The 24,886-nt window shown below is 39.5% G+C and overlaps 1 long non-coding RNA gene across 1 annotated transcript in view; it reads right to left on the minus strand.

The window, feature by feature from the left end:
- Nucleotides 1–1,963, minus strand: part of LOC140906563 (uncharacterized) — a 39,043-nt gene extending 37,080 nt beyond the window's left edge. The window contains exon 1 of the long non-coding RNA XR_012157149.1: nt 1,805–1,963. This is a non-coding gene — a long non-coding RNA (uncharacterized LOC140906563). The remainder of the gene's footprint in view (nt 1–1,804) is intronic.
- Between the last annotated feature and the right edge of the window lie 22,923 nt (nt 1,964–24,886).

Below are 24,886 nucleotides of genomic sequence, written 5' to 3' on the forward strand. Positions count from 1 at the left end.
AAATGGAAATATTGCAGAGGAAATATGGGGGGGGAAGAGGGGGCACAATGTTTTCTAGCTGCACAGTAGCTCATGGAGGTGGGAGTAGGATTCAGAGGAGGGGCTGGCGTGGCCACCATGGTCTGGAAATTGGGCCAAGTGTTGGAAAGCAGGCAGGATCAGTTCCTGTTTCCCTGTCTTCCTGTCACTGTGGGTTCTGGTGGAGACACTTGGCCAGGGAGAGGGGCAGGAGCACATGTGCCAGCAGCCTGGGTAGGGTGGGGCACAGGGTACTGCCACTGGGTAGGGTGGGGACAGGGGAGCATCAGTGCACAGGGCGCCAATCACTGAGCTGGGAGGAGAGCAAAAGGCACCAGGCAACTGAGAAACTGCCTTAGGAACAGCAGGAGGAACTGCTGGGACACCCTTTCACAGCCTGGCGCTGGCTGACTCTCCCCCGTCACTGACTTGCAGTAGCTCCGCTTGCTCCTCCTCCTATCCCCCCCCTTTGCCCCCCCTCATTCACAGCAGCTACTTCCCACTACATTCATTTTCTTGCTGTTCGTCATGGAGAATTGTATGTCTGTATCTGAGTACAGAATATGATCAAAAAAAATTTTTTTAATAAGTACATAAGCCTATCATTAAAAAAAAAGTATTAAAAATAGCCAACATGGGTCTGGTCTCTCTCGAGATCTCTGTCCCATTAATTTTAGTGTCAGTAAGATCCGGCTTATTTTTATGGGGCCCACTGAAAGGAATACATTGTGCTCCCTTACCTGGCTCTGCCATAGTAGTTAATAAGCAAACACTCTTCGCATAGCTGCTGTGACATGAATCAAAGAAGCTAGTGTGCAAACAAAAGGCCTGATCCAGCCTTCAGAGAACTCCTTCTGATGTCAATAAGAGATCCGTGCAAAGGTCTTGGCCCTGTAACCACCTAGGTGTTTCTAATTGTGTTTTATTTCAGTATAATTTTATGTGTGTGAGTAGTCCCATAAGGCTTGATTATGATTTACACTAAGGCCACTTACACCACTCAGGCAGTGAAAAGGTGAGTGCAAATGCCATTTACTCCCATTTTAAGGCCCCCTTGCACTGCCAGAACTGTGTAAAGCAATATTATGGTAACAGAGAATCAAGCCCATAGATTTCAGTGGGAATGCTCCCATTACTAAATTTTTGAATGGGCTGGAGCATTTTCAGGCTCACAGGAATGGTGGATAAAGTCCAAGGATGCTTGACAAAAAATACAATATCTTAAGGTATATTTTTTAGTCAAAAACAACCATGTCAATTTTAGTTCTAAATATCAACTTGGGGAGGAAAATTAGTGTAAGAAAAAGACACAAATGATCAGGAAAAACACATATTTCAAGCTCCTACATGCAAGGTTGTTAGAAAAAAGTATCCAGCACCACTAAAATCTCAAAAACCATGTCCTCAAATGTTTTCCACACTAGTAACTTGCTTATAAGGGAACATTTATTAGTGTTACTTAAGTTACACAAAATAAATAAAGCAGAGAGGTAGGACTGAAATCAACTAGAGACAAAGTGATGCAGAACTAGATATTGATTCTATATGCACATAATCAAATATGTTTTGTGAAAGACAAAAAATAGATTACACAGAAATTATTCATTCAGGTTTTAAATATACTTAGCACAATAAGTTAAATGTTTTAGAAAAGCAAAGAGAGGGAATTAGGCTCAGCACTTTCATGAGTGTGCTGTTGCCATTTTCATTTGGCATTTTGCTGCCACTTAAAAGGCATAATTTCTAAAACAAAAATGAAGTCAGATTATATAAGGGAACACAGTACCTGCAGGATTTGCAATTAGATTCCTCTTCTCGTCTTTCAATGTCTAATCCCTTATTCCCTTCTGATTATTAAGAGAGACTCCTACCCAACACCCTGCTATTTGCTACAGCCCCAGGTAAAACCTTTCCCTCTTTCCTTTCCCTTCTTAGCTTCCATAAATTTACCTATTCCAAAAATCAGAAGATTCCACTAAGAAGCCCAGCATAGATTAAACTAGCATTTCACACTGCCTGCTTCAGGTTGCGCAAGGGGGAAAGAAAGACCCAAATCAGAGGCATGTTTTTTAACAGTGGCAACACATTTGTTGGTTGTTGTGTAACTGTCCTGATTTGAGGTCAGACTCTTCAAGACATTTATCTTTAGTTCTGATTTTCTCCATAGGTACTCCCTATAAATCCTGTTGTAGAATTTATTGGTTGCAATTTTCACTAGCTCAAAGCCTGTGGTTGACAAATTTGTTCATGAAAATACAGAATTCTCCAAGGTCCCCCACAGAAACATGAGAATTTACTGCAGAGTTTGCCTTCTGCTAACCTGGCATCAGGGTCCTCATGCTCCAGTTCTGCTGGAGTACAGGGAGTATTATCTGGAATTCTTGCATGGAGAGGAAAATATTGCCAGAAGACCCAATGGGGAAGTCTCCGAAGGTTGATCCTTTATTTTCCTAGTATTTCTGGTGCACTGGGGGGAGGGAAGTAAATATGTGAACTGGATCATGACAATGATACTGAGAATTTTTGAAAAATGCCATTGTTAGATGATTCTGAGAGCTAGTAAATTGATCCTGCTCTGGGTAACTTCCCATTGGTCTTTGTCTCTGGACTAAACACTGGGCGCTATGTTTTCTGTCTTGTGTGTGGCCCAGACAGTCAGGCTATATTTATTGTTACATAAATTAGGATTGTATTAATACATTGTTCATCCAATCTAATATGGTTCCCTTTAATTTGGTCAAGTGTGATGGGGTGTACAAACCCCCCGTTGGGCAACAAGGGGTTAAGAGATTATTTTGGGCTCAGCCAGCCCTGCCCTGCCACACCTGTAGCAAATGCACTGATGGAGGAATTAAAGGACAGGGAATTAGCTCATTTGGGTGACAGAGCTGGAGGTGAGCAGACCTGCAGTGCCCAAAAAGGCCATCCCTGAGGGAAGGGAGGACCTATCCCAGAGAAAATGAGAGAGAGGAGCATCCTCCTCTCCCTTGTCTGTGGACCCTGGACATTGGTAACTCCTCTTACTTATTTTGCTTTGGACTTCCTCAACAGGGGAAAGCCCTGGACTAAGCTGATCTGGGGGCATGGACAAGAAGAAGAGGCCCTGGGAGGACAGCCTTAAGAAGGCTTGGTTGCCAGTTCACTGGTAGCTCAAAGAGCCCTGGGTTGGAGCCCAGTGGAGTGGGAGGGCCTGGGCTTCTCTCCCCACACCCGCACTTGACAGTCAGGTGTTGTGGCTGTGACCACTAGGCATGCTCCCCAACCAGACCCTGAGTGAAGACCATTACATCAAGTCAGATATTATCTGTATATGAGTGACTTGAGGAACATGCAGTTAGATGAAAGTTCTTCAAATTTCAAAAAGCTATAACTTGGTATAATGAAAAGAACTGCCTGCATAAAAGAAGATTTTTCAAAAATTCTGAAGTTATGCTTCTAAATCCATATTGAGTCACTGAAATAAGTGGCCTCATCTTCAAGAGTGCTGAGTACTCAACACATGTGAAAATCAGGCCACCTAGTCAGGTGACTAAAAATGAATGTAGGAGCCTATTTTGAGACTCCCCTTTTTGAAAAAGGAACTTTTAAAAGTGCTTAATTTAGAAGCCCAAATCCCATTGAATTCACAAATCCCAGCCACCCGATGCTAGACACCAAGTTTGAAACATAGGAATTGCCATAAGGAATCATATTCACGGTCATCTAGTCTGCAATCCTATCTCCAACAGTGACCACAGATGCTAAAGAGGAAGGTACAAGAACACCATAGCAAGAGCCCAAAGAGGAAATAATTTGCCCCTATGATGGTCTCATCTTTATCTCTAGCAGTTGGAGACTAAGGCCTGAAGCATGAAGTTTATATCTCTTGCAAAGCTCTCTGTTTTCATTAACTGTTATAACTCTTGTTACCATATACATATGCACTATCTCTTTAAAATCTTTTGGTGACAAACCCTTGAATGGGGCTCTGCTCAGGTACAGAAGTTTATCTGTGCAGAACTTGCAAGATTTGGGCTTTAACAAACAAGGAATTTAGGGTGACATTTTCCAAAGTTCCTAAATGATTGGGGCACAAGTGCCATTGAAAGTAGGAACAGAGCCCACTGAAAGATTTATACCTACCAAAATTATTTTCAAGCTCAGTGTATCATGTAAGGTGCCCTGCTCTTCATCAGAGCAGTCAAAAAAATAATTAGGTGCCTAAAATAGGCATTTGAGTGCTTAAATGTTGGTACAAGCAATTAAATGCAGATGTGGCATCCAAATTTAGGCCAAAAGCCTAGATTAGCCCTCAGAATCTCAGTGTCACCTGCCAAATCCATTGGGTTATAACATCAAACATGCATAAACTGCTTTGAGCTAACAATTCACCACCAACAACAATAACCCTCAAGCAAGTTCAAATCCTTGCCTCCTACTGCTTCTTTCATGGCTGTGTAGCATACCTTGTTATTGCTTTCAGTTTATTTGGCTCTCAGTGGTACTTCTCAGATACACAATGTTCACCTGAGAGATTTCAATGTCAACCTAAGATCAAGCTGGATGCAACAGAGTACACAGAAAAATATGTCTGAAGTGTAGCTGAATCATTTCTTGCCTCCCCATGTTTCCCTTTTAAAATGTCTTCAGACTTCTGGGATAAAGCCTGCTAAATTATATTTCAAAGGAGATAGCTCCATGTTTAGTAGTTTGTTCATCAATTGAGATAAAGTTTTCAAGGTAGACAGGATGCTATTCTTGAAATACCTATGAGGAAACTAGACCAGGACAGGGCCTCTGAATTAATATGATTCAACTATTGTCCCTGCAAGATGACACTTAAAGTATCTACCAATTTACCTTAAGCCTGTTTAATGCAGTAGAAAGACTAGGCCAGCATTTTCAAACTTGAAGGCCTAAAGTTAATCTAAATTTAGATGTAGGCATTTAACTATGCAGACAGCTCTTCAGAAATGCTGAGCATCTCGAGTTCCAATGAAGTCAATGGGAGCTTCAGCTGCTTGGCAATCTGAAAATCAGGCAAATTTTTAAAGGGTCTAATCTTTTTTAGGTGCCTTGCCTCTGACAAACAAGTTTCTCAAATGTGAGATTAGTAAATAGGGTTTTGTTAAGGGAGGTCATTAAGGCTGTCTGCTATAAATTCGCACATCTCAGCCCAACCTGCAAGTAGTATTTATATGTCACAGTATTTTTCTCTGTTAATTATTTCTCTCAATACTTGTCTCTCCTATTGCTGTTATTATCTATCAGCTTAAAGAAAGTAGGTACAGCTTCCTTTCATACATAGTCTTCTCTTAATTTAAAGATCTGAGGTGAAATCTTGCATTCTTGAAGCCAATAGGAATTTTGCTACGGACTTTAAAAGGGCCAGGATTTCATCATTGAATCTGTGCCCCTTCTTTTACAGAGATGGCCTAGTCCCAGCCCCGAGTGTCATTTTGGGGAAAAACATCTCACTTCCTCCAGCATAGGCCTGAAGAAGCAATTCAACATGACTTCTGCTGACCCTCTTGAATACAACTGATTAAGGATTGTCATAAATATAAAGGGAAGGGTAACCACCTTTCTGTATACAGTGCTATAAAATCCCTCCTGGCCAGAGGCAAAACCCTTTCACCTGTAAAGGGTTAAGAAGCTAAGGTTACCTCGCTGGCACCTGACCCAAAATGACCAATGAGGGGACAAGATGCTTTCAAATCTGGAGATGGGGGAACAAAGGGTCTGGCTGGCTGTGTGTTGCTTTTGCCGGGAACAGATCAGGAAGGCAGCCTTCCAACTCCTGTTAAGTTAGTAAGTAATATAGCTAGAAAATGTGTTAGATTTCCTTTTGTTTAATGGCTGGTAAAATAAGCTGGATACAGAGAAAACACTGTGGCCTGGATTTCACAAGGGGGAGGTCCCAGAGCTCAGGCTCCAGCTGAAGCCTGGAAGTCTACGAAGCAATGAAACAGCCCCACAGCATGTGCCTCGCAAACCTGAGTTGGATAGTGCGGGCCAGCCACGGGTTTTTCTTTTCTGTGTAGACATACCCTAAGACTAAAAGATTTGTTCTTAACTCAAGTTAGCTAATTTAGGGTAAAATGCTATTGAAGACAAGGCAGTTTCTAGTTTTCACGAGTTAGAAGATTGAGTTAAAGCGTAGGCTGCCCCATAGTCTTTAATTTGACCTGCTAACTCACCTGCAATCTATCAACTGCCATGCCTTTACGGGGATTTTACCTCAATTTAGCTCCTTCAAATTAAGAACAAAACTTTTTTTCTTTGTTGAAGGCACAGCCCTGGACTTCTACCACTTGATGAAACCCACCCAGTCCTGCTGGAAACTCAAAGACATGCTATGAAAAGATGCAATGACATTTTAATTGAGCTCAGAAATTTACTGATGTGAAACATTTTCATGATATGCTGAATTTTCCAGAAACTCCATTCCTTTGAATTTCCCTTAGTTTGGTAGTGATTATCACACACTCTTTTTCAAAAATCTTTTTCCCTAATATTAGATGCTGTTTAAAACTTGCTTTTTAAAATTCCTTCAACTCCCATGTTAATATTTGTCTTAGCTGAGAAACTCGTACACTGAGAACTGAATTTAGCTTTAAATATAAGGATTAAATGAATTGATGTCTGTGAAGAAAGGACTGGAGCAATCAGCGCTTTTAGTTTTTCTCATCATATTTTTAAAATTCCTTCAACTCCCATGTTAATATTTGTCTTAGCTGAGAAACTCGTACACTGAGAACTGAATCTAGCTTTAAATATAAGGATTAAATGAATTGATGTCTGTGAAGAAAGGACTGGAGCAATCAGCGCTTTTAGTTTTTCTCATCATATTTCCTTGTGGAATAAACTTCCATACTTCCATATTTCACTACTATAATTTTTTGAGGAAGTTAAAAAAAACCTGGAACAGTTGTGCTCTGATCATTCTAATTTCTTTCTAATATAACGCTAAGCCCACTTAAAGTCCAAGTTCAATTTTATTGACTCTTGGAGCTCTAAGTCCACCTGCTGTTGTGGCATACTACTCTTGCCGAGTGAGTGAGTGAGAGAGAGAGAGAGGGCTGGTTAGGAAGCAATTTTCTTCTCCCTCAAGAGTTTGAGATTTTGAAAAAAATTATCATCCTGAATTGGGATGAAGAGTCAAAAATGTCAACAAATTTCACAAACCAATAATCTGAAAAAAACAAACAAACAAAGAAATATTGGGTCAACTGAAACATTTCATTTTGCTCGTTTCAAAATATTTTGTTTTGCTTTTACTTTTTAAAACTTTTTTTTAGTATAAACTAATATTTCAAAACTAAAAGTAGTTTCAAACAAGAAACTGAAACTTTTCTTTTCTAGAATGTTGGAAAATTCCTGACCAATTCTCTGGTTTGTAATCAGTATGAGTTTAGGCTGGTCACACACTCTCATTGACTTAGTATGCTTTGGAGAGGCCTCTAGGAGTTTAAATGCAACTTGAAGAATGCAGAAATGTTAATAGTGGCTATTTTTAGACAGTCATTATTATTTATTTCATACTTAGTAAAATCCGGTGACCCCAAACATGAACAGTGTGCTAAGAATTCTTAGCACACTGTTCATGTTTGGGGTCACCGGATTTTACTAAGTATGAAATAATAATGATATTCTAAATTTTGCTCTATTAATTGTGAAGTTTTTAAAAAAAGATTCACAGAAAATAAAACACTAAGCTTCAAGTAAAGATAAAGTGAATAACACTTTTTTTTAAAGTCTCTTCCCCCACCTCGCTTCCCTTCACTAGGAAAGCTGCCTAACCAAGAGAAGGAGCCATTTGCTGGGATATGCCAAGTCAGAAGATTCTAACATATGCATGTTTTCAACATTGCAGGTATTGTTTCCATCAGAATGACAATAAATAGCAGTATTAAGAATATAATTTTTATTCAAATTTATCACGTTAATGCTTCAAACTTGAATTAAGAACTGTAGTGATCATTTCCGGTTTCTGACATTTTTTTAAAAACTGATGCTTCTAACATATCAAATTGTGGTATTAATCTTTAAATTACCAATTTCCTATAAATAACCCAAACTGTAAAGAATCATTAAAAGACTTCAGAAGTAGATTAATCTTAATTAAACACAATCATGAATTCAGATTCTAATTTAAATTGGGATTTCATGTACTACAATATAACCAAGTTAGGATGTTGCATCTACTTCAATTAAAGATTTATCACAGTATTTCAGCATGAAGAAATTCAAGAGCTGGAAGCTTTGTTCATCTAAGCACTGATAATTTAAAGTGATAGACACCTGTTTTAGATTATTGCTTTCTCCAGTGAAAATTAACACATTAGAGTGGTGTGAAAAATTAGCCTCCTTCTGCCCAGTAGATTAAACAAATAATCAAGGCAACAGTAGTCTTTAAAAAAAAAAAAAGAAAGAAAGAAAGAAACAAGCTTAGATGTGTTGTTTTATTATTACTTTAACAAAGAATTATTATTACTTTATTAAAGAATCACGTCAAACTGAAAAGATCCAAGGACAGTTTCATACAAAAGCATTTCCTTCCTTTGCAGAGAAGCAAGGGATTCGAGGATCTGGTTATAAAAACAGGAGCAGATGGTCGGTATGAAATTCTGGAGAGGAATTTTGTTCTGCATCTTTTTTTTAACCAATCTGCCTGAAAACATGTCTAATCCACAGGCAGTCAGAAAGTGTTGCAAACTCTGGCTGCAGTTGAATGAGTATTTGTCATAAGGATTATTTCATAACCTCTGTGACAGAAGAGCATCTGTGTGTGACAGAAATAAGTTAAAGCTACCATGCAACCTATCCATTCTCTATAATTAAGACTAAATTATGGTTATCTGCCATAAAACAAATTAATACAAAGTAGAGCATAAACACTAAAAAGGATGAGCCACTTTCAGCACTGAAACCTAAGACCTAAGAGAGTATAAACTACTGACCAAAAAAACTTGCCGTACTGTTGGTGTTTCCATTATTATACAAATTAAGAAAGTCTGGAAACATAAATATAGAGTTTCTGATCCCTAACTTTAGTGGGGCTGTTTGCATGCATAAGGATAACTGGAGTAAATATGGGTTGCAGGAATGGGCCTATTGTGGCTTACTATTAAGAAAAGTTTAAATAATTTGGGTTGTTACAAAGGATTCTCTTGCCTCAGCAAACCAAAAATGTTATATTTCTTTACCTTGGGACCTCAGAGGTTCCTAAGCCAAACCTCAACCTTCTTTGTAGCATGTAACATAAGTGGTTTCAACAGGAAACTGCTCCACTTTTGTTAACAAATAGACAAAACTTGTAATAAGCAGGTCTCCTAAGAAGAGTAGGAAAAGGTGCCTAAATTACTTAAAATCATCTAAATATTTTTACTCCTAAATCACTTAGATACTTTTGAAATTCCCACCTCAGAACTTGCTTCTTAATAGAAAGGGAAAGGGGTGAGAGAGGAGGGAGAGAAGTATTTATATGATGATCTTGACTTATCCCTCCAACCTGATAAACCCTCTCACGAGATTATACAGCATTTAACAACTGAAATGTATTTTTATCTAGGCAACCATTAATTAGACCAAAAAAAAAAATCTTAGGCTCAGCTCCATGTAATTAGCTATGTGATTATTTTAAAGACGTGAAATCTGGAACTTTTTAATGCAATTAGTATAAGTACTAGCAATCATAATTACACTACATCTTGTCAAAACCAAGCCTTTGTGTTGGAACTTAGAAGGGTGCGTGGCTTTGCCAGCGTTTTCACTTCAGTATCTTTGTGCAAGTGCAGGGTTTGGGAAGAAAGAATATCACAGTTCATAGGCAGGATTTAAATGGATTTGGGGACTGTCTCAATCTGGGACAGGATCTTGGCTAATTAGAAAATGGTATCAGATATTAGCAACTTTGTGACACTTTGCTCACTCCGGTATCGGTCTGAGACACTCTGTAATCTTATATATTTTTCACCTTTGCCTGTGAAATGCAACACAGCTTTGAGTGATTGGAACTGAAAATGGCCCAAATTTTATATAGGACTACAAGTGTTTGCCTTGTGTTTGCCTAATTTGTATAGGCGTGAAGCTTAAAAATGCTGTGTTGCCATTAATAAATGTGATTAGTGCAGGGAATAATATGAAAATATATAATTATTTTCAGTTCCCATGTACACATGTGCTCTTGGGGACTGATTCTGTGCAATACAGGGAGAGAACATAGTGCAAGTATGAGATACAAAGGGGAATGCAGAGGAACCCAAATCTTGGATTAATGGAAGAGCTGGCCAGCCGCGTGAGGAGCAGGATGCTGCACCACACAAAAGGCTGTAGTAGTGTGTGTGCAGATTGCTTCCCCTGAGCTGACTAAACTCCACATCATCCCTTATCACAAGGCAGGCTGTGCCCACACTGCAGCACCTCGCTCCATAATAAGGTACTGCTAAGTGGAAAGGAGAGAGGCAAAATTGGTGATATGAGACAGGCACACATAAATAAGTGACCTGTTACCAGGATAAAGATCACATTAAAGCCCTTGAAAAAAATTGCAAAATTCATTTGATTAACAGATTCAAAGACTTTAAAACCAGAAGGGCCAAGCATTGTGATTATCTAGTGTGACCTCACTGATTTCCAAAGACATTGCCTCCTGTCGTACAAATCTGACTTATATTCTTTGTTCCTAGATGTACGACATCATATTCAGCTGTATTAAAACAAGTTACAGTGAGCCCAACTTACCATGAGATCCAGATCATGTTATCTATAGAAGAGACATACCCTTATTTACCACTCCACCAATCTTTGTGTCCTTTGCAAACTTTACCAGCAACAATTTTTATTGTAATCCCTTTAAAAGGGTCGCTCCTGAAATACCACACTGAGCCTCTAGGGAACTTGCCCCTGGACTACTTGCCCCTTTTCCCAGATTGCCTAGGGTCCAGGGCAGAGATAGAACTGGCTAGCAGCACTGTCATAATCAAGCAGAATCCAGAATGCAGAGACAAAGGGCTTGGTTTGACTTGCAGTTTTGGCTGTGTTTGGAAAGGAGTATAGCAGTGAGAGTAGCATCACAGTCAGGGAAGATCCTTCTACCTTCCACATTTATACCCAAGGGAAGATTTTGAGCCCTTGTGGGATTTCTGGACATTGCGTAGAATCATTTCAGAAGAGACCAGAAACCCAGGAGGCTGAGGAGAATCACAATCAGGCTTCCAAGAGCCAGCCTAACTGTACATTGGAATCCAGACCAGAGAGCCACAAAGATGATCTGACCATCCTTAGTGTGGATACTCTGTCAGAACATCCTGTATGTTTATTTTAACATGGTGTTTTAAGCTGGCCACCAATTTCAGCACTGCATCAAAGACCGAGCCTAAACTCACTATTTACCTAGGCAGGGACTAGGAGGGAACACAGGGTGGTTTGTACTGGCAGTAAATGTGGGAGGGGTAGAGTTAATGTATTGTTTTGTTTTTTTATTATCCTGATCCCTTTTTCCATGATTGCCTATCCTGAGTTCCCCATATCTAATAAAGCTCCAGATACTGAGCTATCACAATTCTCACAGTAATAAATATTTTATTTGTGTGTGCTCTCAGGACACTCCTATGTATGAGATTGGGTATTGAATATTTCCCCAAGGGACAGGATCTCTGTGTTCTCTGCACAAGGAGAAGTTTCTGTAGATGGAGGCACCAGGTGCCCTTTTAGAAGAACCCAGAATCAATACCTCGGAGGATAAATGGGAGAAGGCTGCAGCCATACCTCAGGGCTGGGTTACACTATGTTTGTACAAAATGAGTTTTGTGCTTGGATAGCCTGGTTTGGGTGTGCCAACTTGCATTTGCTTAAGTGGAGTCAAGGTTTGAAATTAGGCCATAATTCTGGTCTTGCTTTGTTGTTTAAAATACTACCTTGAGCAAATTGACATCATATGCCTTATTTTTGCACGTTATTCAAAACATAGTTTGTACTTTACTGAAAGAAAGAGTTATCAGTTCTTCAGCTTGCAGAAATGAGTATCACTCCATTGACTTAAACAGAGTGATGCCAATTTACATCAGCTGAGGAGCTGACCTTTTGTTTGTGATTTTAAGTATTTGTCAGGCTATTAAAAATACACTCACTGCAGAGTTCTGTTTCCTTTATCCCAGCAATGCCCTGTTGCTATTAATAGTAGCAAGTCTCACACGTCACATAACATTTTACATTTTCAAAAGACTGTGCAAATACCCAATCCTCACACCACCTCAGACAGCCTTTATTTTCCTCTTTTTACAGCAAGGGAAATGAGACATAAAAGAAACTCACTTGCCCGAGCAATTCAGAGTAATTCCTAGTCTCCAGCCCCAATCTTGCTCCACTGCATCACATTGCCTTTGCATTTATTTAACGCAAGAACTAGGGACCACCAAATGAAGTTAATAGGCAGCAGGTTTAAAACAAACAAAAGGAAGTATTTTTTCACACAAAGCACAATCTGTGGAACTCCTTGCCAGAGGATGTTATGAAGGCCAAGACTATAATTGGGTTAAAAAAAGAACTAGATAAATTCACGGAGGATAGGTCCATCAGTGGCTATTAGCCAGGATGGGTAGGGATGGTGTCCCTAGCCTCTGTTTGCCAGAAGCTGGGAATGGGCGACAGGGGATGGATCACTTGATGATTATCTGTTCTGTTCATTCCCTCTGGGACACCTGGCTTTGGCCACTAGATGGACCTTTGGTATGACCCATTATGGCCATTCTTATGTTCTTAAAAGGTAGCACAAATGAGCTACTGTCAAAATTATATCAGAAATCGTGGCCAGATTGTGCAACTATGATCAACAGGCAAGAATGATGCTACTTGCACAGCATATTATTTGCTAGATACTGTATTTAACTGGTATGCATTTTATTTAGTGTAAGTTTCCAGGCATTGCATTTAAATACACTGCAGGCCTGATCCTAAATTCTTTTTATGGCCTAAACTTCCATTGAGTGCAAAGGTAATGAAGGATGAGGCCTTCAGATGGTAATGTAGTCATACCAAATTTTGACAACACATTTTTGTTTCCTTTCCCTGTAATTTTCTTTCTACATTTATCTCCTTGCCTTCTCCTCATTAACCTGCTCCCCTTCCTTCTACCGTCACTGAATGGAGGATGTAGCAATTATGTCTTCTGAGTTTGAGTAATGTGATGCACTTCACTTTTTTTAAGGTTCAGTTCTATTTAAAATTCCTTTTACCACTTACTATCTCTGTATGTTTGAACTAAACAATGGCAACACAGGTATCGGTGTGGGGAGGTGTACAAACCCCACACTGGAGAACAAGTGGTTAAGGAGCAGCTCTGGATCCAGGTGTCCTCAGCCTGCTACACCTGCACCAGCTGGAGGCAGAGTTTAAATAGGGAAGCAGAGCAGTGGGCAGTATGAGCCAACAGACTTTGGCTCTGAGGAAGCACAGCCCAGAAACTCTTGTAGCCTGAGACCTAACAAAGGAGACACTGGTGACTTTTGTGAAGATCAGAAACTTTATTTTCTGTTCTTTAATTTGCCCCATAAGGAAAAAAGTTTCTCAGTTAGGAAGTGATCCAGGAAAGCAGCAGCTTAGCACCATAATAGGACAATAAAAAGAGCCTTCACCTTGAGTGGAAAGACCCTGAATGCTCAAGGGTCCAACCCTCAACCCCCTGAACTACGGAGAAACCCCCAAACCCCTCAGGCACCAAAAGACTTTCCTGTTATCAGCCTTTCTTTTGTATACCCTGAAAGGACTTGACTGGTACATGAGACCTGGCTGGATGCTGAGCCACAAAATAAGGGACAGACCCCACATGGCTGAAACAGTAAAGGAATAGTGAGAATGTCAGGAGGGGAGACGACTTGCTGCTCCCCTGCCTCACCACTAGGCAGCACGGGTGTTGAGTGTAGCCTTTCACAATCAGCAATGTGCGATATCTCTATTAGTCTGAGGTGAATTTGATATAGTTTTTCCTATTGCCTTTGCCTCTCAAACCATACATACTGTTAGGTTGCTTGTGTAATCAGCCTGCAATATGAGTGTGCAAGGAACAGGATACCAAGCTGAGATGACAAGCACCGGGGAAAAAAAGTATTGCAAATTATTTTGTACTTTAAGGACATTAAAATGATTATACCTGATTTTAAAAATATATATATTGCAACTCCACAATAGCCATGCTAAGAAAGGGAAGTACTGGGTGTCCAGAGACTTGTCTGACATGGTCACAGTCCTCGCTTCATGTGTAGAGCAAATTCTCCCCTCATATATATATTTTTTTCCTATAATGATGCAGCTCTGCTTGGCTTTCAGCATTTTATTTTGTTATATGTTTTGTGTTGGAATCCCCTCCAAGACCTTTACCATTCGGCTTATCAAGAACACTTTGTCCAGTTCTAGGAGAATGCTTCAAAACACTCAGTTTGACTCTGTATTTTGTCACTCGGGTTCCTTTATTTGGCATACAGCAAAAGCTATGCTGAGTTGATCAGACTCAAGCATACCGAATGGGTATAGGACGTAGGTACCACACATCCAGAGTCACACAGACCACCTCTTCCTTTATATACATTTACACATTACATTGCGTTTGCTCTACATTTACCTCCGCGTCTGCAGGTTCAGCCAATCGCATCTCCCACTGGCCGCGGTTCGCCGCTCCAGGCCAATGGGGGCTGCGGGAACGGCAGCCAGCAAATCCCTCGACCCGCGCTGCTTCCCACAGCCCCCACTGGCCTGGATAGGCGAACTGTGGCCAGCGGAAGCCGCGATTGGATGAACCTGCGGACGCGGCAGGTAAACAAACCGGCCCGGCCTGCCAGGGGCTTTCCCTGAACAAGCGGTGGACCAGCTTTGAGAACCACTGCTCTACATTACACCATGCATTTTTGAATTGGATTGGTTACTTTGCAGGAACCCATTCCTGTACAGCATGCTCTGTCCATGTGGTTTTCCCGTGGGACCTGATCTTTACATTCCAGCTTTATCTTGTCCATAGTCCCTAGCATCAAAATCTTGCTACTTATTTTAGCTAGCACAGGCATCCTGACTCCAGCATACTGTTTGTCAAGTCCTATTTACAACTTAACCTTCTGTTCACCTTCCGAATTATGCCCACTAAAAATGAGGCAAGTTACTTATGTCAAGCCAGGCCTACCCTTTGTTTTACCTGTTTATTATTTTTGTTTGCAAAGTGCTCCAGTTGTCTTGGACTGGAGTCAGGGAATGATAATTAATGTTATCAAAATTATTAATTACTACTTACTGTCTACCTACCAACCAGGAAACAGCCAAATATGGAAAAGGACATTTCTTTCTAAACCATCATGTCTCCGTTAACTTGCTGGCTAGCACAGATGAGTTGCCCACAGGATGAACCATGGACCATGCTGACACTCTCGAGGTATGTCTACGCTGTAATTAAAACCCTTTGACTGGCCCATGCTAGCTGACTCAGGCTCAAGGGCTGTTTACTTGCAATGTAGATGTTTGGGTTAGCCAGGAGCCTGGGCTCCAGGACCTTGCAAGGTGGAGAGTCCCAGAGCTCAGGCTCCAGCCCAAGCTGGAATGTTTACACAGTAATTACACCCCCTTAGCCTGAACCCTGTGAACCTGAGTTAGCTGGCCCGGGCCAGCCACGGGTTTTTAATTGCAGTGTAGACATACCCTCAGACTCAATCTGGTTCCTAGCTCTGTTTCTCTGACAGTGCAGCCACTCTTGTTGGTAGTCCAGCCTTTAGAAATTATCAGGGTTTGAACACTTGTTTGTATCTCTCAGTGTATAGTCTTCTTATCCTCCACCTTTATGGTATTATGTTGCTTCATGTGGGTTTCACAGAAAAACATTTTATATGTTTGAGTTTTGGGATCTTGACTAGATTTAAGAACAATACAATTAATTCAGCTAGTACAGTGAGTGCAACTCAGTTTTGTGGGAAAGAGTCAGTTGGATGCATTGATATTATCAGGATAAATATTTTGGCTTTGAGCTTTCATCACCAATTTAGCTTTCTTCAATATGTAGGAAGCAGTTAATTTTTTTACACATTTAAGTCCAGAAGGTTAAGTGCTGCTCTTTAGATAGAAGATACACATTTTCTGTAAATTGGGATGTCAGGGAGCAATTAAAGAGAAAAACAGTTTATGTATTGGCAATCTATTTCCCAATGTTTCAGTTATCTGATTCTTTTAAGAAACTGCAAATGGTGTGTAAAAGAGTACACTGACAAAAGGAATTCACAGACGATAATAGAAACAAAGCTATTAAGCTTTGTGGAAATAGTTTGTAATGCAAGATATTTCTTAGAAGTTTTAATTCAAATTCAAATTATAAATAAGAAATGGATAGAAAGGAGTGTGTGCTCTCTATTTGTAATTTTACTTTAGTATTAAAAATGGCATAAAATTCTGCATGACAAAGGAACTTTGCCAGTTATATAAAGGGATAGGGTATGTGTCCTACAAAAGAGAATAAATCGTGGGGAAATGGAGCAATTGGTTAAATTAGGAGATTGACAAATATTTTATTCTCTTCAAAACAGGCTTCTTGTATGTGAGGTAGAACTAATTAGATGTGGCTTTCTTTTAGGCTAAGAATGTTTCAAACTCAGTGGCTTTGCTTGACATAGACCCAAGCAGACATTTTCTGCAGTTTCCATCTGTGTAGGACCCTCTCTGTTCCCAGATTTCACTGCTACTATCAGTGACGCGGCAGGTAAACAAACCGGCCTGGCCCGCCAGGGGCTTTCCCTGAACAAGCGGCGGACCAGCTTTGAGAACCACTGCTCTACATTACACTATGCATTTTTTGGATTGGATTGGTTACTTTGCAGGAACCCATTCCTGTACAGCATGCTCTGTCCATGTGGTTTTCCCGTGGGACCTGATCTTTACATTCCAGCTTTATCTTGTCCATAGTCTCTAGCATCAAAGTCTTGCTACTTATTTTAGCTAGCACAGGCATCCTGACTCCAGCATACAGTTTGTCAAGTCCTATTTACAACTTAACCTTCTGTTCACCTTCCGAATTATGCCCACTAAAAATGAGGCAAGTTACTTATGTCAAGCCAGGCCTACCCTTTGTTTTACCTGTTTATTATTTTTGTTTGCAAAGTGCTCCAGTTGTCTTGGACGGGAGTCAGGGAATGATAATTAATGTTATCAAAAAATTATTAATTACTATTTACTGTCTACCTACCAACCAGGAAACAGCAAAATATGGAAAAGGACTGCTACTATCAAGCTAAAACCCCCCAGAAAAATCTCAAAGTGAATCTCAAAGTCATTTCAAGTCAAATCAATTCAAAGTTGCCTTCACACGTGATTGGTACAAAATCCTCCCATATTTAACTAATAGAGATTTAAGGTCTGAAGGCGCCATTAGATCATCTAATCTGATCTCCTGTATATCTCCTATATAAGTATAAGTACAGGCCATTGCATTTCACCCAGTTACCCTTCTATTGAGCCCAATATCTTGTGTCTGACTAAAGCATGTCTTTTCGGAAAAGCATCTAGTCTTGATTTGAATACATCAAGAGGTGAAGACTTCCTGGGGTAGTTTATTCCAGTGGTTAATCGCCAACACAGTTCTTTTTTTTAAAAAAGAAGCCTTATTTCTAATTGGAATTTGTCTGCCTTCGTCTTTCAGTCATTTGTTCTTGCTATGCATTTCTCCACTAGATTAAAGTACCTTTTAGTACTCCCAGTATTTTCTCCCCAGGAAGCTACCTAGCACTAATCAATCAAGTCACCTCTCATTCTTCCATTTTGATAAAGAGCTCAATCTGTTTAGCTTAGTTTGTTCAGTGTTGATAAATGCAAAGTAATGCACATTAGAAAACATAATCCCAACTCTACATATAAAATGATGGGTTCTAAATTAGCTGTTACCACTCAAGAAAGAGATCTTGGAGTCATTGTGGACAGTTCTCTGAAAACATCCACTCAATGTGCTGCAGCAGCACACTAACCTAGGGGACCCCACCCTGAAATAAATCTTTCCTAAACCCCCTCTTATGGCCTTCAAGAAACTGCCCAGCCTCTCCAAACTCATCATCAGAAGCAAGTTCCCGATAGACCAGGACACACCAACTCAAAGTGGCATCAGATTCTGCAAAACCTGCAGACACATGTCTACTGCTACAATGATCAAAACCCCCACAACACCCCTTTCAAGATCCATGTGCCCTACACATGCCTATCACTACATGTGGTGTACCTCATTCACTGCGCTAAATGCCTCAATAACAACTATGTGGGTGAAACCAGACTATCACTATGCTCTCGAAAGAACTCACACAGGAAAATGATAACAGACAAAAATACCATATCACCTGTGGGTGAATACTTTTCACAAGGCAGTCACTCTATATCTGACCTTGCAGTCCTCATCCTCAAAGAAAACCTGAATAACACTCCTAAAAGACAAGCCCGGGAGCTTAAATTCATAATTTTGCTTGACATTAAAAGTCATGGTCTTAATAAAGACATTGGATTTATGGCTTATTAGAACAATTTGGAACCGACTGTGACCAGAGTCCCAGTGGGGGCCAGCTAAGGTCACTCAGTTAGGGTGAACTGCAAAGAATGGGGCAGACAATCCCCATAAAGCTGGTGGATATTTCAATACTTAGATTTACCAAACGAGCACAAAACAGCTTCGTTATTACCTTACTGGTTACTCAGAAGTCCAAACAACACAGTTCCCTTAAAATGATCCAGCCTCAGGCCTCCATCCAGATACTTAAGTCAAAAATGGTGATTTCTGAAAGTTTTATTTCATCATTTAAAAGAAAAGGTTCTACCAATCCCAAAGGATCGGACACAGTACCTCCCATGTTAATGAATGTTTCAGATCTTACTCAAATACACTCTACAGCCAATTCTTATTAATTAAACTAAAATTATTAAAAAACAAAGAGAGAGAGAGCATAGTTAAAATATCAATATACATACAGACATGAGTTCAATTCATTTTGGTGCAGATTCATAGCAGAGATGGTGAGCTTTGTAGTTGCAAACAGTTCTTTTAGAAATCGTTCATAGGTTATAGTCCAATGTCCAAATATCATATTCAGGGCATACCAGCATAACTGGGACCTCAGTCTTGTGACTCAAACTTCCCCTGATGAAGCCTAAGCAGATCAGAGATGACAGAATCAGGATCCAAGGATCTTTTATACAATTTCATGTCCTCTGTGACAAGTTGGGAGTTCCTCTGGGAACAAAAGGTAATTAGGATGACTTTGAAGGAGGTCTATCACCAGTATTAGCTATAGAATTAACATAAGGCAATTTGCTTGTTCCTCCACCATTCACAGATTTTTGCTGTACATTTCAAAGAGAGATGACTACAGAGATATCCCGTGTTTACAATTCATTTAAGTGTCAGGATGTTCTTTTGATCTCTGAATTATCAGAATACAGCATAGACAGGGACTGTTGATTACATTGTTGACCTTACTCAGACATATGTAAATACATAAAAACACAAACATGATCTCCCCACGTCTTTTGAGTATGTACAGTTTATTTTGCAGGATATTTAACATTTTCTAGCCATGAGTCACACCCTCTAACCCCCCTTTTTGTCCTATTACTGTGGGGTGTTAACAGGCGACTTCATCTTGAATAGTCCCTTAGAATATGTGCTAACTACTTATGTTAAACTATCTGTTTGATCTTGTATTTAGCAGTTAAACTCTGAGTACCTTTCCTAGCCCTGAGGAAGAGCTCTGTCTCTCTGACCAACCAAAGTTGGTCCAATAAAAGCTATTACCTCACCCACCTTGTCTCTTTAATATCCTGGGACCAACATGGCTAGAACAACACTGCATACAATAAAATAAATAGATATTTCAAGGGAGGGAGGTTTCAGGAATATAAAAGATTTTCTCTTTGGTAAACTGATAGTTTCAAGCAAAACTGTATGCAGCATGCATTCACCAAGCAAGACTTTCACATGTAGACTTGACACTTTTTCCCTATTGTTTCCGTTCAAAAGGAAGATTTTTCCTCCTATGTATTGGAAGGAAATCATATTTTGATAGTTGGAACCAAAACCTCTTTTTTCTAGGATATATAAGATTGTCACAGAAAAGCTTTTGCTAGCATATGTTCCTACTCCTGAACCCTGGGCCAAAGATATTGCCCCATGAAAGGAAATCACCCTTAAAAGGCTAGCTTACTCTGCTGCATTGATTCTGAACCCCCCCCCCCCTTAAGCTGTTAGACAGTCAAACATGATGAGTGACTCGAGAAATTCCACAAGATGTGGAGGCTCCATATAGTTGTATTTTGACTGAAGATGTCATGATCCTAACTTCTTGCTTTAATCCCTCCCTGCCCATTTCTCACCCTGCATTTCCCTTTCTCCTTTCAGATTTCTCTACCATGTCCCTTGGCAGGCATGGGCATGTGCATGTTTCTAGCCTTTTCACTGTCCCACCCTCTCCACCTCACCCTTTAAAATGCTTGATGAGAATGAGGACAGGTTTACTTAATTTAGAATCCAAAAATGAATATACATTTCTTGTTCCTTTTCTCCCTTTGATGTTAACTAATAATAATAAATGGAAACACTTTCATATTCTGCTTGCCTAGCTTCATACTTCACAGGTAACTGATGAACATAAGAATGGCCATACTGCGTCAGACCAAAGGTCCATCCATCCCACCATCCTCTCTACCGACAGTGGCCAATGCCAGGTGCCCAAGAGGGATTGAACGTAACAGGTAATGATCAAGTGATCTTTCTCCTGCCAACCATCTCCACCCTCTGACAAACAGAGGCTAGGGACACCATTCCTTACCCATCCTGGCTAATAGCCATTAACGGACTTAACCTCCATGAACTTATCCAGTTCCCTTTTAAACACTCTTATAGTCCTAGCCTTCACAACCTCCTCAGGCAAAGAGTTCCACAGGTTGACTGTCCACTGAGTGAAGAAGAACTTCCTTTTATTTGTTTTAAACCTGCTGCCCATTAATTTCATTTGGTGGCCCCAAGTTCTTATATTATGGGAACAAGTAAATAACTTTTCCTTATTCACATTCTCCACAACACTCATGATTTTATATACCTCTATCATATCCCCCTTTAGTCTCCTCTTTTCCAAGCTGAAAAGTCTGAGCCTCTTTAATCTCTCTTCATATGGGACCTGTTCCAAACCCCTAATCATTTTAGTTGCCCTTTTCTCAACCTTTTCTAATGCCAGTGTATCTTTTTTGAGGGCTAGATGGTGGCAGGCCTTCACAAGGACCTTTGGTTTTGGTTTTGTTTAAAATTTCCCAGGGCTTTGTGTGTGTTCATTACAAAATTTAAACAGGTGAAAATCAGTGCAAAAATTAACTTAATAATTTTCTGGGTAAATATCAGGGTTAATATTGGGGAGACAGAAGGACAGAAAAGCAAGCAACAAATAAGACAAAAGTAAGAGTACTCCTGACCCATCTCCCTGGTGCAGAAGGGGAACTGGATCTGGGGAATTCTGACACCTCTTTTCTTAGAACTTGAGCACTGAGGTATATGTGTGTATCTTTCACTGCATTGCCTTCCTTTAACAGTCTAAATATGAATGGAAGGTTGTCTAAATTATTAATACAATTATATCTACCTAAGGTATTGATCTTCTTAACATAATAAGTATTTTCATGTGGTCCATAATTTGGGTGAAAAACCATAAAAAAAGAATAGCAGCTTTCTGTAAAACTCAGGATTTTTTTGAAAAAAAAAAAGTTAAAAATCAAAAATGAAGGACTTTGCCCTTACAGCAACAAATGCATCTGAGCTGAGGCAACAGACCTACGTTACAAATCTAAAACATAATTTAGAATAATTACACCGCATTTTGCTTGAAAATGTAGCATCAAGGACTTTTTGGGGAAAATGCAGCAGTGGATATCATCACAGCTAGGAATACATTTAGTAGTTAATTTATATTGTGTTCTTTAGAGTGATCTGACTTGTGTGACATTTTACATTTGTAATGCATTTTAGTGCTATGTGATATATAAGAAGAATACATCCAGTCATCAAAAAAAGTGTATAATCTTCCTTTTATTTTCTGAATGTTTTTTACAATTATGAAAATTGCTTGCAAAATTGATTTAATATTCAGATTGGAATAAAGCATCTGCTATAGCAGATGGGGCAAATGACATCCAGTTCAGCTGGTATAATAACCCTGTAGGATCAATGTGTAGTTTACAAAAATAATTTGTAACTCATTTTGGACAAATTAATTTGAATTGATGGTACTCCATCAAGGCATGGTGCAGCTGCTCACAGCACAGTTTGTAGGCAATTAAATACTACTAGTTACAGTTCTTAAAACCACATAGTCAAACAAGAGATTAAGAGACTTCTTCGCACTCTATGCAGAGACTTGAAATTTCCATATGATATAGATACCTTCTGTGCATGCTTAAATAATTGATTTGAACTGGGCAGCTTTTAAAATTTAAAGGTTTAGGATGAAGAGTCACTCAAACCATAAACCCCAAAGAGAATTTAAAACTCACATACGTAAGTCAGTCTCAAGAGTTAAGAGGAAAAACAGATTCTGCAAAATCACGTCAACTTACTCAACACCATTTGTCAAAATATGTTGGGTTTTTTTTCCTTTCTTCTCCTGATTTTAAGGCAATTTTTGCAAGGGAAATGATTCAAAGTAAAGGAAGAATGAGTCAGTAGCAAATGAATATTAGGGTTTTTTTTCCTGGTAACTGGATAAAAAGTTACCGCAATTAATAGACATCAGTGTTTCTAGAAAAAAATATGCAGGACTATTGAACAAGAGGAAATGGAAAGTAATATGTTTCAGAAACAGCAACACTACAAATCTAGCCAAAGCAATAATAATTTTTGTTAAGGTCTCTTATGTCTCTTTTTACTATTTGTTGATGATGGGTTTACATTTCCTGCTTCTGTAATTTTCTTGATGAGCCCAAGTGAGGATCTGCTTGTTTCAGTCAGAAGCTTGAGCAGCTGCAATAGCATGGGGCAGTTCCTCAGGTTCCCTTCAAAGGGAACTAACCCCTCCTCTGACTGATGTAGTGTGAGGTACATACAATGCATCATACTTTCATTTAATATTAATCTTTCCATTGTTATCTTTTGCTGCATCTTTGACTTCTACACATTAAGAATATGAGGGAACTATATGGACACAGTTGAGTTCCAAATAACTGTGTCTAATATCTATATACAAACACAGAAGGCCTAAATACAGATACACACTGCTGCTCTGTGAGGGTTCTGGTAGCTTTTGCTAACCAAGACAGAGAGGCTCACTATTTAAAGGGACACTATCCAATTCCTAAACACCACACTTTTATAATCTTCTGCTACTTATGAGAGTCTCACTGAGGTATTTGTGCAATCACTTGATCTGTGCACAAAGGAACTTTCATAGGCATCATATTACTCTATCAACACCCATCCTCCATAGTTGTTAATTTGTTCCAGGAAACAAAGATATAAGGAAAGCATGTCTCTACGATTAACTTAGTGAGGTATATTCTAACATAGCGTGTTGTAGAAAAGGAAAGAATATTGGCATCATACCATAAAAGTTTCTCAGGGGCCTATTTGATGTCATTCTGCTTTAGTTATTTCACCAATTTATTTGACTCCATGTCTCAAAGTTTCTGTTCAAATGCACGCTCTACAATTTTTACATCATTTACTGAACTTTGCTATCTCCCCAGTGAACAATGGCAGTACTGAATCCCAGGTTTCATGGAAATGGCACGGTGAACCCATGGGAAGCCCTCTATTTCCCTCTTTGGTTGCCAGCAAGTCCCTGAATTAATTTCAGGTTTGTATGGGGACAGTGTTCCACAGCAGAACAATACAGAATGGTTTTGTAAATACATTAACTAGTTAATCATCACAACACCAGAGAGAGGCACCTAAGTATGAAGATCCCCATTTTGCAGAAGAGGGAACTGAGAGAGAGAGAGAGATTAAGTGACTTCACTGAGGCCACACAATCAATTAGTGTCAGAGCTGAGTTTAGAACTTAGGACAAGAGCTAGGAATGAAACGTTTTTCTCCTATGGAAATTTCTGATGAATACTTAAAAAAAAAAAAAAAATATATAGATTTTTTGTTAAAAACCCAAAAAAGAAAATTTTCAGTCAGAACCAGAAAACGTTGAGGTCTTTAGCTTTTTTGATGAACATTTAAAATTTTCTGTGGAAAGTTCCTTTTCATCAAAGATAATTTTCCACCAAAAAAACCAAACCAAAACAAACACACACAGTTTTGATGGACAGTTTTTGACCAGCACTGCTCAGGACTTTTCAACTTCCCTATGCTCATTCCAGTGCTGCGGCCTCTCTAACGTTCATTTTCCTCTATGATCACTCATTTTTCAATTTAATTACTAGGTATAACTTTCTAGGTGCTTCAGTTGCAGAATGAAGCACAGTCCATTATAGACTTTCATTTCCATTCCCTGTAGGTTCACTTGGAGGATCAGACTCCATTAGAGCCACCCCCTTTCTAATCTCAGCCCCAGAATTGCAAATTCTTATTTGTCTTAGATGTCTTTTAGGGGTTGGGTGGCTGTGGTCTAACGTTCATCTTCTGCCTTCTGGGTACATCTTCCCCAAGGTCATTAGAGAGATGTGAGGTAAGGAGTGCAAAGTCACTAGAAATAATTCTAGGTACAGACACTGGTAGGAAGTCTTTTCCCCTTACATAGGGCAGCAACAGAGGTGATATTCTGCAGATAGTTTTCTCCTGCTGCAGATAATGCTCTGTAATATCTAACTCCTGATTAATAGCACAGGAGAGAGAGAGAGAGAGCCTGGAGCCCGGGGCCTTGTGGAATATCAAAGACCTGAACCACAATCAGCAAAGCTG

Source organism: Lepidochelys kempii, chromosome 2, assembly GCF_965140285.1.
Source record: "Lepidochelys kempii isolate rLepKem1 chromosome 2, rLepKem1.hap1, whole genome shotgun sequence".
NCBI lineage: Eukaryota > Metazoa > Chordata > Testudines > Cheloniidae > Lepidochelys > Lepidochelys kempii.